This window comes from Coffea arabica, chromosome 1e, assembly GCF_036785885.1.
Source record: "Coffea arabica cultivar ET-39 chromosome 1e, Coffea Arabica ET-39 HiFi, whole genome shotgun sequence".
Lineage (NCBI taxonomy): Eukaryota > Viridiplantae > Streptophyta > Magnoliopsida > Gentianales > Rubiaceae > Coffea > Coffea arabica.
Window position 1 is genome coordinate 703,860 of NC_092311.1, and position 11,532 is coordinate 715,391.

Consider the following 11,532-nt stretch of genomic DNA (forward strand, 5'->3'; position numbering starts at 1 on the left):
ACTATGGCTCTGCAGCCTAAAATTTGAAAGATTGGAGAAGAAGCCAATGTTTCCCAGCAAGAACAGAGCAATAACAACCACGCATGTCAAAATTATCCACGTCCACTGCTGCATTTTTCTTTTACCTCTGTTCCTAAGTGGCGGAGGGATAGATTTTGTCTTGCTTTGCTTCACCACAACTGATGGTTTTTGAGATCTTTTGGTAACGGTAGGAAAACAGTACTTAACCTCAGATTCCTTTATTGTTCCAGGTACAATTTCAGATTTTGGAGTGTATTCCCCAATATCGTTTCCATCGGGAACTTCTGCTCCACCGGCCTTCTTTCTCTTCTTCTTCCTCAACCTCTTCTCCCTTTCCTAGACAAATCAAACGGACGTCATTGATGGAAAGCCAAGTGAAGAAACGCACACTTACTCAGGCACATGAATTGGAAATTCAAAATTTCTTACCTTGTCTATGAGCTCGGTTTCTTTCTGTGCTCGTAATTCAGCCCTCATTTGCGCTTTCTCTGCGATCCTCTTTTTCCTTTCCAGTGCCTCCAGAGCTTTAGCTTTCTCCTCTAGTCGCCGTTGCTCCCTCAACTTGGCTGTTGCCTCTGCCTTCGTTAACTCTTCAGCCTTCCTTGAGATGCTCTGATTTTGTCTTATTGTGTCAGTGAGTTTGGAAGAGGGAATTCCTATTTCTACTCTAAACATGCATGCCTAAGGTGGCTAGGCTTCTATTTCAAACATGGGATTCCACTCTTGGAGACTTGAGGCTTTTGTGATTTTTACCGCCATGGAAGAACTTTGGTACTATAGTTGTTATGGTTGACAATTTGCAGAATGGGTGGGGCCCGCATTTTTCATTGTTTGGGCTTTTGAATAATTGGGTTGGTGAAATTATGGGATCGATGCAAATTTCGCAGGTGGAAGGTTGGTTTTCTTGGGGTAGTTGAGGCGGTGGTTGTGGCTGTGGTAGTGGTGAGAGGGGCAGCTGCTAGGGTGGCAGTGGTGGTGGTGGTTCATCTTCGTTGGTGGGGTCTTGAGATTGCAGGGGCCTCGCTGGGGTTGCCAAATTATTGCCAAAGTGTGGATTACTGGTGTTGCTGACATTTCAAAATCGCCGATCGTAAAGGAGGAGGCGGGTGGTTGGTGGTGAAGGCTGGCAGTGGAGAGGAGATAATTCAAAATTGCCAAAATATCATTGTTTAATATTAAATTATGAGCTAAATTACTTTTAGGTGGCGGCGCCGCCGTAGAAGGACTTAATTGGATCCGAAAATTGAATTCATGTATTAAATTGGCTAAAAATAAAAGTTAGGGACTAAATTGACGGACAAAAAAAGTTTAAGGACGAAAATGGCCATTTTCCCTTTTTTTTTTAACGTGTGCAACATGTTCAAAATGTGGTACATTTTGTTTGGTTAATAAATTTAACTAAAAATAATAACCATTATGTTGACATAAACTAAAAAGAACAACATATAAAAACTTAACAAGTGGTAACATAAATAAGCATTATATACACACACATATATATATAAATAAGCATTATACACACACACACACACACAAACACACACACACATATATATATATATATATATATATATATATATATATATATATATATATATATATATATATACCCACCGAGCTTCTACAAATACGCAAGGGTACCTCAAATACTAGTAGTCTTGTCTCCGTATCTCAACTATACTAGCCTTATGATCTTATCCCCCTATATTTATGTTCATCTTAAATTGATAATTTTATTGAATAATTTCAATGATTATAAAATCTTTATTTCAATTGAAACTTAATTGACAACTAATTGAAATGCCAAAAAAAAAAAATTATTCAATCAACTCAATGACATATAGTTGTTTATATTATAATAGAATATTTAATTAACTGTTTTAATTTATCAAATATAAATATTGGACAATAGATGATGAATAAATTTTTAAGAGGACTTTTATTATGATTTTAAAATGTATTACATTTTTTCATCCACGCACAACCGGCTTTCTCAGTGGTGTCGGGACATCCTTCGTTGTGCATCCCCACAGAGCACAGTTGGCCTCCTTGCATTGCTTCTGCCTACTATTGGCAGAAAAGTGAACTTTTCACCGTAGACGTAACCATCTTATCCCCATACCTCAACTTCTGATTTATTGTCCGACAACATCTAATCAAACATATTATAAACTTTCAAGTATTCCCTATAAATAGAGATACCGAATCGTATCTCTCATTCAACTCGCAACATCAATCAAGAATTTCCTACTCATTGGTGCAAATCTAGTAAAATTTTCAACTTTAAGCATCAATCTATCAATGGCTGCTAATTCCAACTTTTGCTTCGTTCTATCGAAGATGATGGCATTAATCTTTTTGAAGCATTCATGTAAGCGAGGCGGATCGGCACCTTTTGCAAACTTCCCAACCAGCAATTCCTTCCGTACCTCTTCAATACCATCATTGCCCTTCCATTCCAAATTTGCCTACAGGGGCATTGCCAAACTTGCCAAGCAACCAGCAGCCACCTCTGCCCACCATGCCTGCAGTTCCTAAGGTGACCGTGCCACCATTGCCTTCTGCTTCATTGCCAACCTTTCCAAATATTCCCAGTATCCCTATCTCCATTCCTTCAATCCCTTTCTTCTCACCACCTCCATCAAACTAGTAGTTTGACTTGAGATTTCGATATTCCAGGATGTGGCATCCTTTTCTTCCTCAAATTCATCATTGTGTTGTGATACTAGAATTATGTTTCTTTCGTAATGTTCGTGTTTCAAATTTATCACTTAAAAATTCTCTGGATTGTAATTTCTGCATTTAGTATTCACTGAAATGTACTTGTATATTTACAGTATTGTTGTTGTATTGGAGATTGCTACTATTTTAGCAAGTTATGGTCTTAAATCTGGACTTGTAAGCCCATACAAACACATGCAACGTTTGCAATTTCAATCCTGAGCGTTAAGAAATGGCCGGGCAAATACTTAGAATGTAGAGAGCTTCATTAGATCCTCCAACTTCCTTTTTATTGATTTGTACCCTACTACGATTTTGGAGAAAAAGAACTGTACAAATTTTTGTTTCAAATCACGTAAAGGAATATGAAAGAGGGAAAATAAGAAAATTACTCCCTAATTATGTTTTGGAGAAATAGGAAACTATGGCCATAGATTCAGATTAAAAATGGAAGACATGGATAGAAACACTATTTCAAACAGACAAAAAATTGTAGTTTAAATTGGCTTGAGCAATTTAGAATTCAATGTAGGAAACAAATGGGGTATATGATGGAATGAAATGTAGTATATGTACACATTTTGTTTGATTCCAATTTGACTTTGATCGAAGCAGAATCATCAAATCAAGGAGTAATTTTAAAAAATTAATTTCAGATCTTCATTCTTTTTTGTTCTATTTCCCTTTTGTTCCTTTAGAATTTTCTTCCAATATATTTTGAGATAACAGGGCAACAATAATCCTCCATTCTATAAAATGCTATTTTGCAGTAATTAATCAATTCCTTAGGGCAAAGCTCTGGATTAGTACATACAGGATTTAAAAAGAATTCCTCTTAAATTGGGAAATTAAGCTCGAATTCCTTTTAAATTGGGAAATTAAGCTCTTATAGCTTAAGCTTTGTTCCATATTTACAAGATCAATGATAGGGTGTTAATTGTTGGTTATTTTATTATTAATTTCCCCTTTGTCCTTGTCAAATATTATTTTAATTAGCAATATTTACTTATATTTGGTATTGGACTCAATTTCAGGGAATGGAACAGCAAAACACAAAATAGAAGGGACTTTCTGAAGTAAATTACTTCACACGTGGGAGTCCTTTACAAAGCTCCATCAGCGTGGGCCACAAGAGGGGACCAAAGCTGATTTCCTTTCCTTTCTGGGCTGATGAAGAGGTGGCTGGTACGGGAAGTTCTAATAGCAAAAGGAAACAAGAGACAATTCGGCTAGGGCCCATCTTTTGTACTTCATTGGCTCAAGTCAGTAGGGGACCACTGGAGAGAGGATGAGTCACTTCTTTTGGCTTTAAAAAAAAGAGAAAAAAAAACGTACAGAAGAAGGGGGACGGGTCTAGTTTTTTAGCTTTTAGCATAGTTTTTAGTTTTCTTTCTTCTAGCTGACCTTTAACGCATTCCAGGGAAGAATATCTTTTATTTCTTGCTTTCTAGTAAAAAACGCAATGCCTTTGCAATCAATTAATTTGCGTAGAGATTTACTTATGCGGCGTGGCTAAGCCTTTCATCTAGTCGAATGCCAACTTGAAGGCGCGGTTCCAAATATATGTGAGATCGAATTAATTTTATTTATTTCTTTTATTCATTGGTATTTGTACGTTTCCTGATTTAATTGCTTATGCTTGTTATGTTATTTGAATGTCAATGACCCGATATTCGAATTAACCTAATGATCTAATGCCAAATTAATTGATTGAATCCGTAATTGTTTAATCGATTAATACCAGTGGCGACTAGCGTGACTGGTTTCATGTTAGGGAAACGTATGATCTAACTTAAACAAACCTTCGTAATGTGTTTGTTGGTTAGGATTGGATTTTTCTAATTATTAATGCAATCGAGTAATTAAATCCTATGGTCGTAACTAGGGTTATTTCTTGGTTAGAGAAATAGTTAACGGCCGTACCTTAACTATCAAGAAATTAAGAAAAGGCTGGTTGTTCATCGCTTGTATGACAACTATAACCAATCTAGTAATGAGTAATTGAATTATCTTTGCATCGATGATCAGTTGAATGAACTGTGTCTGAAACGTTGCACCTTTGGCTAGAGTCGTATTGGTTCTTGATTAATTCTTGTTTATTTCTATTAATTGTCTCATTAGTTAGTTAATTAGTAATCTTATATTTTCCAAAAATCCCCCATGCACTGAACTCTAGAAAAGACGAATTATCCCCAGTCCCTGTGGATTCGACCCTACTCACCGCTATATATAAAATTTGTATTTTTCTTGAGTAGGTAATTATTATTGCACATGTTCGGTACTTGTCAATCAAAAACAATTTTGACTATCTTTTAGGATATCTCTCACTCACATTTCTAGGTTAGTTTTTCCTTCTTTCTTTTTTTTTCTTTTGTGAGAATGATATTTGTAAAGTAGGTCTAAATTGTCATCATCCTAAATGGACTTATAACATAATAAGGAACAAATTGAAAAGGATAAAGGATACTTTTACCCCAATGATGTAGTATTAGTCCGTTTTCAAAATGAATAGTATATATACGGTGAGTGTATCGAAAATTAACTCTTAATTATATCCAGTAGTGAGTAGACAATCAAAGATTTTTTCACATAAATGTAAGCCTTTTTATCTTTTCTTAATTTTTCTAAAGTTACTGCATTTGTAGCTCCATTATATATCACAATTTTGCCAAATCCTTTTCCGTTTAAAACTCAGAAATCTAAACCTTTTCTTTTCAGAACTAGGAAATCTCGACACCTATGTAACTCCATGCAAAGCACTAGAATGTCATTCGTATTCATCAAACTTCCTACAAAAAAAGTCTCTGTTACCAGCCTCCAAGAAGCCTTTCAGCAACTCAACTAGAGTTCGAGAAGAATAAAGAAATTTGTTAGAGAAATCAGCATGGCAGCAGCAGTAGTTTATGGTTTGTTCGATACAACAACTAGAGGCCCTTTCTACAACAGTGTTCTCGTGAGGGCACAAGAAGTATACATGCAAGCTACTCCTCTACCGGTTAATTTCCTTTCACCCTGGGAGGATGAAGATCATCCTGAGAACTTCATTCCAGGCCCAGAGGACCAGCATCAACCTCAAAACAATCTAGAATCTTGCGAGGAGGAGGATCATCCTGAAAATATTCCACCACCACAGGAGAGAATTCAACACAGTGGCCACGGTAATATTCTTCAAGCACATGAATCTGATGATGATGATTATGAGTTTGATGATTTACATGGACAACTGGTCCAACTTAATAATAGGGAGATTGTCAGGCTTGGGGATGCATTTGCTGTAATCTCTGAAGATTTGGAAGTTTTGGGCCAACGAAGTAATCTGTACCAAGAAATAATCTCAGAGCATCTGCAAACTAGAAAGTACCAAAAACTTGCTAAGCAAGATGAAGATCAAGATGAGGTGGATGAACTATGCGTAATATGCCAAGATGGATTTGAAAGCGAAGACATGTTGGGAACTCTAGGATGCCAACACGAGTTCCATGCGGATTGTATCACCAGATGGTTGCAAGTGAAGAATGTCTGCCCAATCTGCGAGTGCATGGCAGTTCACCATCAAGGAAACTAAGACGTTTTTGGCACATCATCCCAAACAAAGAAGCTTTATTATCCACTTTGTTCTGCCAAGGAAGATGGCTTTTGATCATCTCTTGATCACAACAAGTCTATCTGTTTCTGATGAAGTCTAGGTCTTGACGGCATGGTTTCATCACTACCTAAGTACATAGTTACTGCAATTGAAATCATTATGATCAAAAGCTTGTCAAGCTCCTGCAAAAACCAACTGTACATAGATGATGAATGTATTTTTCTTCTCCAGTGGTAGGCTAGAGATTTTAGTCTTCAATCTGTAACCAAACCGATATTTTCATGATTTGAATAAAATCTCGTATTTGTAAGATTCTAAATTGGAACAGTTTTCATGATTGTGGTTTTGCTGAAAATTACTATTTTAGCTTGTGATGGCAATCTTAGTTTTAGCATGTTCTTAACCTAGACTTTTGGGACCTTTTAGAGTTGCATTGATCCTGTTAACGTAGACGGAATCTCTTGGTGATACATCTACAAGTTCTTGAGACGGGCTACATAACGCCTTACACCTGTTTCACTCATTCATTCTTCTGAATTGGGTTCTCTCTGTGTGTACAATTATACTTCTAACATTTACTGTATGTGTTTCGTAAGTGTAGCTCACGATTGTGTTCCAGATATAGAGAAATTTTACCGTGATGGTTGTATTTGTTGGCTCGCCTGTTTCATCGCATTGTATGAAACTAGATATGCACTCTCACGCCTAAGGGATGCCTGGGCACACGTTTGGAATGTTGTATTAGCAGTTGCTCTGCTATATATGCACAAGTGAAAGAGTGTTGCAGACAATAAAATCAATCTGCCAGCAAATTAATAGATTTTTCCCAAGAAAGAAGGATTAGTAGGTAATGGCAGCCTTTCAGTTGAAACTAAGAATAGGAAATATTCATGTTGTCCTAAAGATGGATCATCCTCAGTAAGAACCACATAATACCTGACTTTGCTTACAATCTTTCATCTAACTCTTAATCAATCATCTTTTTCCATGTGGATGAAGAGTAGTTATATACAGGTATTTAAAAAAGATGGCAAATAATTGCTCAATTTCCAGAATGCATGATCCAGATAAGCTAAAGTCACACGCATAACTTCCTGCTAGGAGCTTCAGTACATCATTCAGCAGTTACACCACCCTATATATATATGCTACCAGTTTGAATATCTTTTAAGCATGATAATCAGCTCAGACCCAGTCAGTAGTGTTGCTTATTCCTCAAAGTAACTTCAAACACATTAATTGTTAACTAAATCCTTTTTTTTAACAATGTAACAACTGCATGAATAGTCTTGGCCCACTTTTCTTCAAACTATATTGTAAATATACTAGAATGAACAAAATGAGATAAAGCTGAGCATGCGTATGAATTCCTCTTAATATAAAACTTCAATGATACACTTTGTTGGTTTCAATTGTATGACATATCTTTATGAGAAGTCCACGTTTTGCATAAATTAATTGATGAGGAAATCACCGTCAGAATTCAAGAAACTGTGAAACAGAACACCAATTTCAAGTAGAGAGATGATTTCAGCCCTAAAACGGAAAAACCCAAAACCATGTGGAAACACCTTTATAGCTGGTCATTAATCCTGGACCATCTGCATTTTCATTTTCCGAAAATTCCTCTAAACAAAGATAAGATCCAAAGATATTTGTTTTTCTGAGCAGGATTCCATGTGGAAAAGGATATTAGATACAATGATTTCAGTAATTATCAACGTACAATTCTGTATCATACCACAAGTGTTTTTACAGTGTTTGCAAGAGATGGGGCCAAATGTAGCATTTTTATTGGGTGAACCAGATTGCTAATGTTTCAGAGTTTCATCAGATTTCAATCAAGCCCTCAAATGATAAAGTCCTTACTTTTAAATTGATCTCAATTCACATCTCCAAAAGGGGTGAAACGATACTAACAATAGCACAAAGGGCATAAATTAAACTCGTTACTAACATCAAAAGACTGGGCAAAAAATTCTGAGTGTGCAAGTAGTAAAGCCTCATCCTAAGACAAAACCATTAAAATGAAACTAAAAAAGAAGGGCTAAACTAGAAGGATCTAGCAGTTTAAGGGCGAGCATATAATCGAGTGAAATTTTAAAAGCTTCAAGAGTAGTTTACCCCAGTGTTTATTTCTTTGTCTATCATTCTTCTTTGCCTATCATTCCAAGTCTAACCCGAGTTAAACTGAAGATTTTGTAACTCCATATTAGTTATAAATGCAGAAATAGTTCAAGTAAATTTTGCAATGTGTGTGCAACTATTATTAAGAACAGCAGTATGACTCGTTATTGCTTGACAACCTAACTATAAATATTTATTACAGAGTTGCATTAATGCAGAAGTGTCCTTGGTATAGATTTGTCATTTTGTTTCAATTGAAATTCAGAACCATGTTAAGGTACTCCATTCCATCCCTCAAAGGCTGAAGTATGAATGATCTAGAAAAGAAGAAAAGTATGTAATGTCTATACTTACAAGGTGCAAGAGATTCATATCTACTCTTAATTGACAGAGCACCATGATCAAAATTGAACAGCCTCTGTAGGTGATGAGTGGCATGAGTTTGTGAATTTGCTACGGTGCATTGGATAGTAATACTGAGGAACATATCCCTCTCCATGCAGCTCCCGAAGAAGATGTCTCAATAGCCGATAGATCTCAGATGACTGAGAATGATCTGTGTTTGCAGCAACAAACATGTGGACGCTCTGATTCACCTCAAGCCAGCTGTAACCAGGAACTTTCTGCACTCCTCTTTCCTTCATCATATTTCTTACTTTGTTAACCCCTTCCCACTTTCCAGCATCAGCTTGCACATGTGATAGGAGCATATAATATCCAGAATTTTGCGGGTCCAAGTCAAAAAGATGATTTGAAGCCAATTCAGCTAGTTCAACGTTGCCATGGAGACGGCAGGCTCCGAGTAGCGTGCCCCAAATGCCAGCATCTGCAGTAAATGGCATGCTCCTAATCACTTGATGTGCTTCTTCAAGGCGACCAACTCGGCCAAACAAATCTATTAAGCATGCATAGCGTTCCATTCGAGCTGTAATTCCAAATTCTTGGGTCATGCATTCAAAAAGTTGCTTGCCCAGTATGGCCACAAGCAGATATTATGGTGAGGAAAGTGACATGGTCAAGCTGTAATCCATTTTCCCTCATTTCATTCAGTAGAGCCAAAGCATCCTCAAGGTGTCCATGGTTCCCATAAGCAGCAATTATGCTATTCCAAGAAACTTCGTTCTTGCACTCCATCAAGTCAAAAGCAGTACGTGCTAATTCCAAATGTCCAGATTTAGCATACATGTCTATCAAAGCGCTCTCAGCAAAAAGATCTGAGCTAAATGCTCCTCGAATCATGAATCCATGTATTACTTTGCCATAATGCAGTGCTTGTAAGTCTGCACATGCACAAAGAGCTGCAGATATGCTAACAGAGTCATATTTGGCTCCTTCTAAACCCATCTGATAGAAAAGATCAATTGCTTTGTCCGGCTTTGCATTCTGGCAACACCTAGTAATCATCGAGTTCCAAGAAACCGTGTCTTTTTTGGAAATTCTGAAGAAAACTAGACGTGCTAGGTCCAACCTTCCACATTTTGCATACATATCTGAAATTGAACTTCCTACATAACACCTGTCTTCAAACCCATTTCTGAGAACACTACCATGCAACTCCCTACCCAATTTCAGAGCAGCCAAACCCGCACAAGCTGGTAAGAGACTTGCTAGAGTTACTGCATTGGGCCTCATTTTCTTATCCAGCACCCATCTAAACATTTCTAAGGCTTTAAAATCCATTCCGTTGAGCACAAACCCCGAAATCATAGCAGTGCAAATGATGATATCTATAGCAGGGCAAGAGTTGAAGGTTTTAGATGCCATCTCCACAGCCCTGCACTTAAAGTAAATATCAATAAGTGCATTCTTCAAGAACACGTCCATATTGACATTGTTTCTTAATATGTAACCATGAATTTCCTTGGCTTGATTCAGGGACTGCAAGTCAGAAAACAATGAAAGTATACTTGTAAATGTGGTTGAGTCTGGTCTAGCACCCACAGATAACATTTGGCAAAACAAATCTAAAGCTTCAGGCATACGCCCACTTTGGACGTAGCCCCCAATCATTGCATTCCAAGTTACAAAATCAGCCTGCGTTATCAAATCAAATAACTTTCACGCATCAGACAAGCATTGGCATTTTGCATACATAGCAATCAAAGCGTTAGCAACCGAAGATTCCATCTCCAACCCACATCTGACAACATTACCATGCACCTGAGCACCAAAATAAACCATCTGTTCCAAACCACAAACTGAAAGAATACAAGCATAACTAATTGAATTAGGTTTAGTTTCAGTCATCCTCATTTCTCTGTACAACCCAATCACATCATCCACCAAGTTCCCATCTTGCGCGTAAGCATTAAGCATTACATTCCACATAACACTATCCTTTTCAGGCATTTTATCAAACAAACGTCGCGCTTCATCTATACAATCATTCTCCTCATACAATTTAATCAAAGCACTACCCACAAACACATCCAACTCAAAACCCAAATCTCTAATCGACCCATGTATTAATCTACCTAATCTCAATGATTGCAAACCACAACAAGCCTTGATTACATAAGGAAAAGTGTACTTATCAGGAGAAGTACCAAAACCCAACATCTTATAGTAAAACATTAATGCAAAATCAAACCAACCCACCAAAGTAAATCTCCTAATCATCCAACTCCAAGGAGAGGCATAGTACAACTCAAGTTGAAAAAATAAGTTCTTGGCATCAAAAAACTTCCCACAAAGTATGTAAATTCCCAAAACCCTTGTTCCCAATAAACCCAAGCTATTAAGTCCATTGGCAGTGATTTGGGCATGGATTTGCTGACCCTTTTGGATAATGGAAGGGTTAGAGTGGCCAGGACAAGAGGGATTGCAGGATTTTAATACTTGTGCAAGTTTAGAAGCTAAAGCTTCTTCTGCTTTCATTGTGTTTGTGTGAATGCAATGGCTTGTGGTGCATAGTTTTTGGACAGTTTTTAAGGCCCTGAATTTTTTCGTGATTGAAAATGGAAGTGTTCGATACGTTTAAGGTCGATTTTCACATGGCTTTGGTACTCATTTTCTTGGCCGGTTCGGAACATATTTGCAAGAAGTTTGAACTGGATCAAAGCACGAGGGAAAAAAGA

General features: G+C 37.1%; 1 pseudogene; it reads right to left on the minus strand.

Moving 5' to 3' along the window:
• Positions 1-5,488: 5,488 nt before the first annotated feature.
• LOC113697603 (pentatricopeptide repeat-containing protein At4g21300-like) lies at positions 5,489-11,532 on the minus strand (annotated as a pseudogene).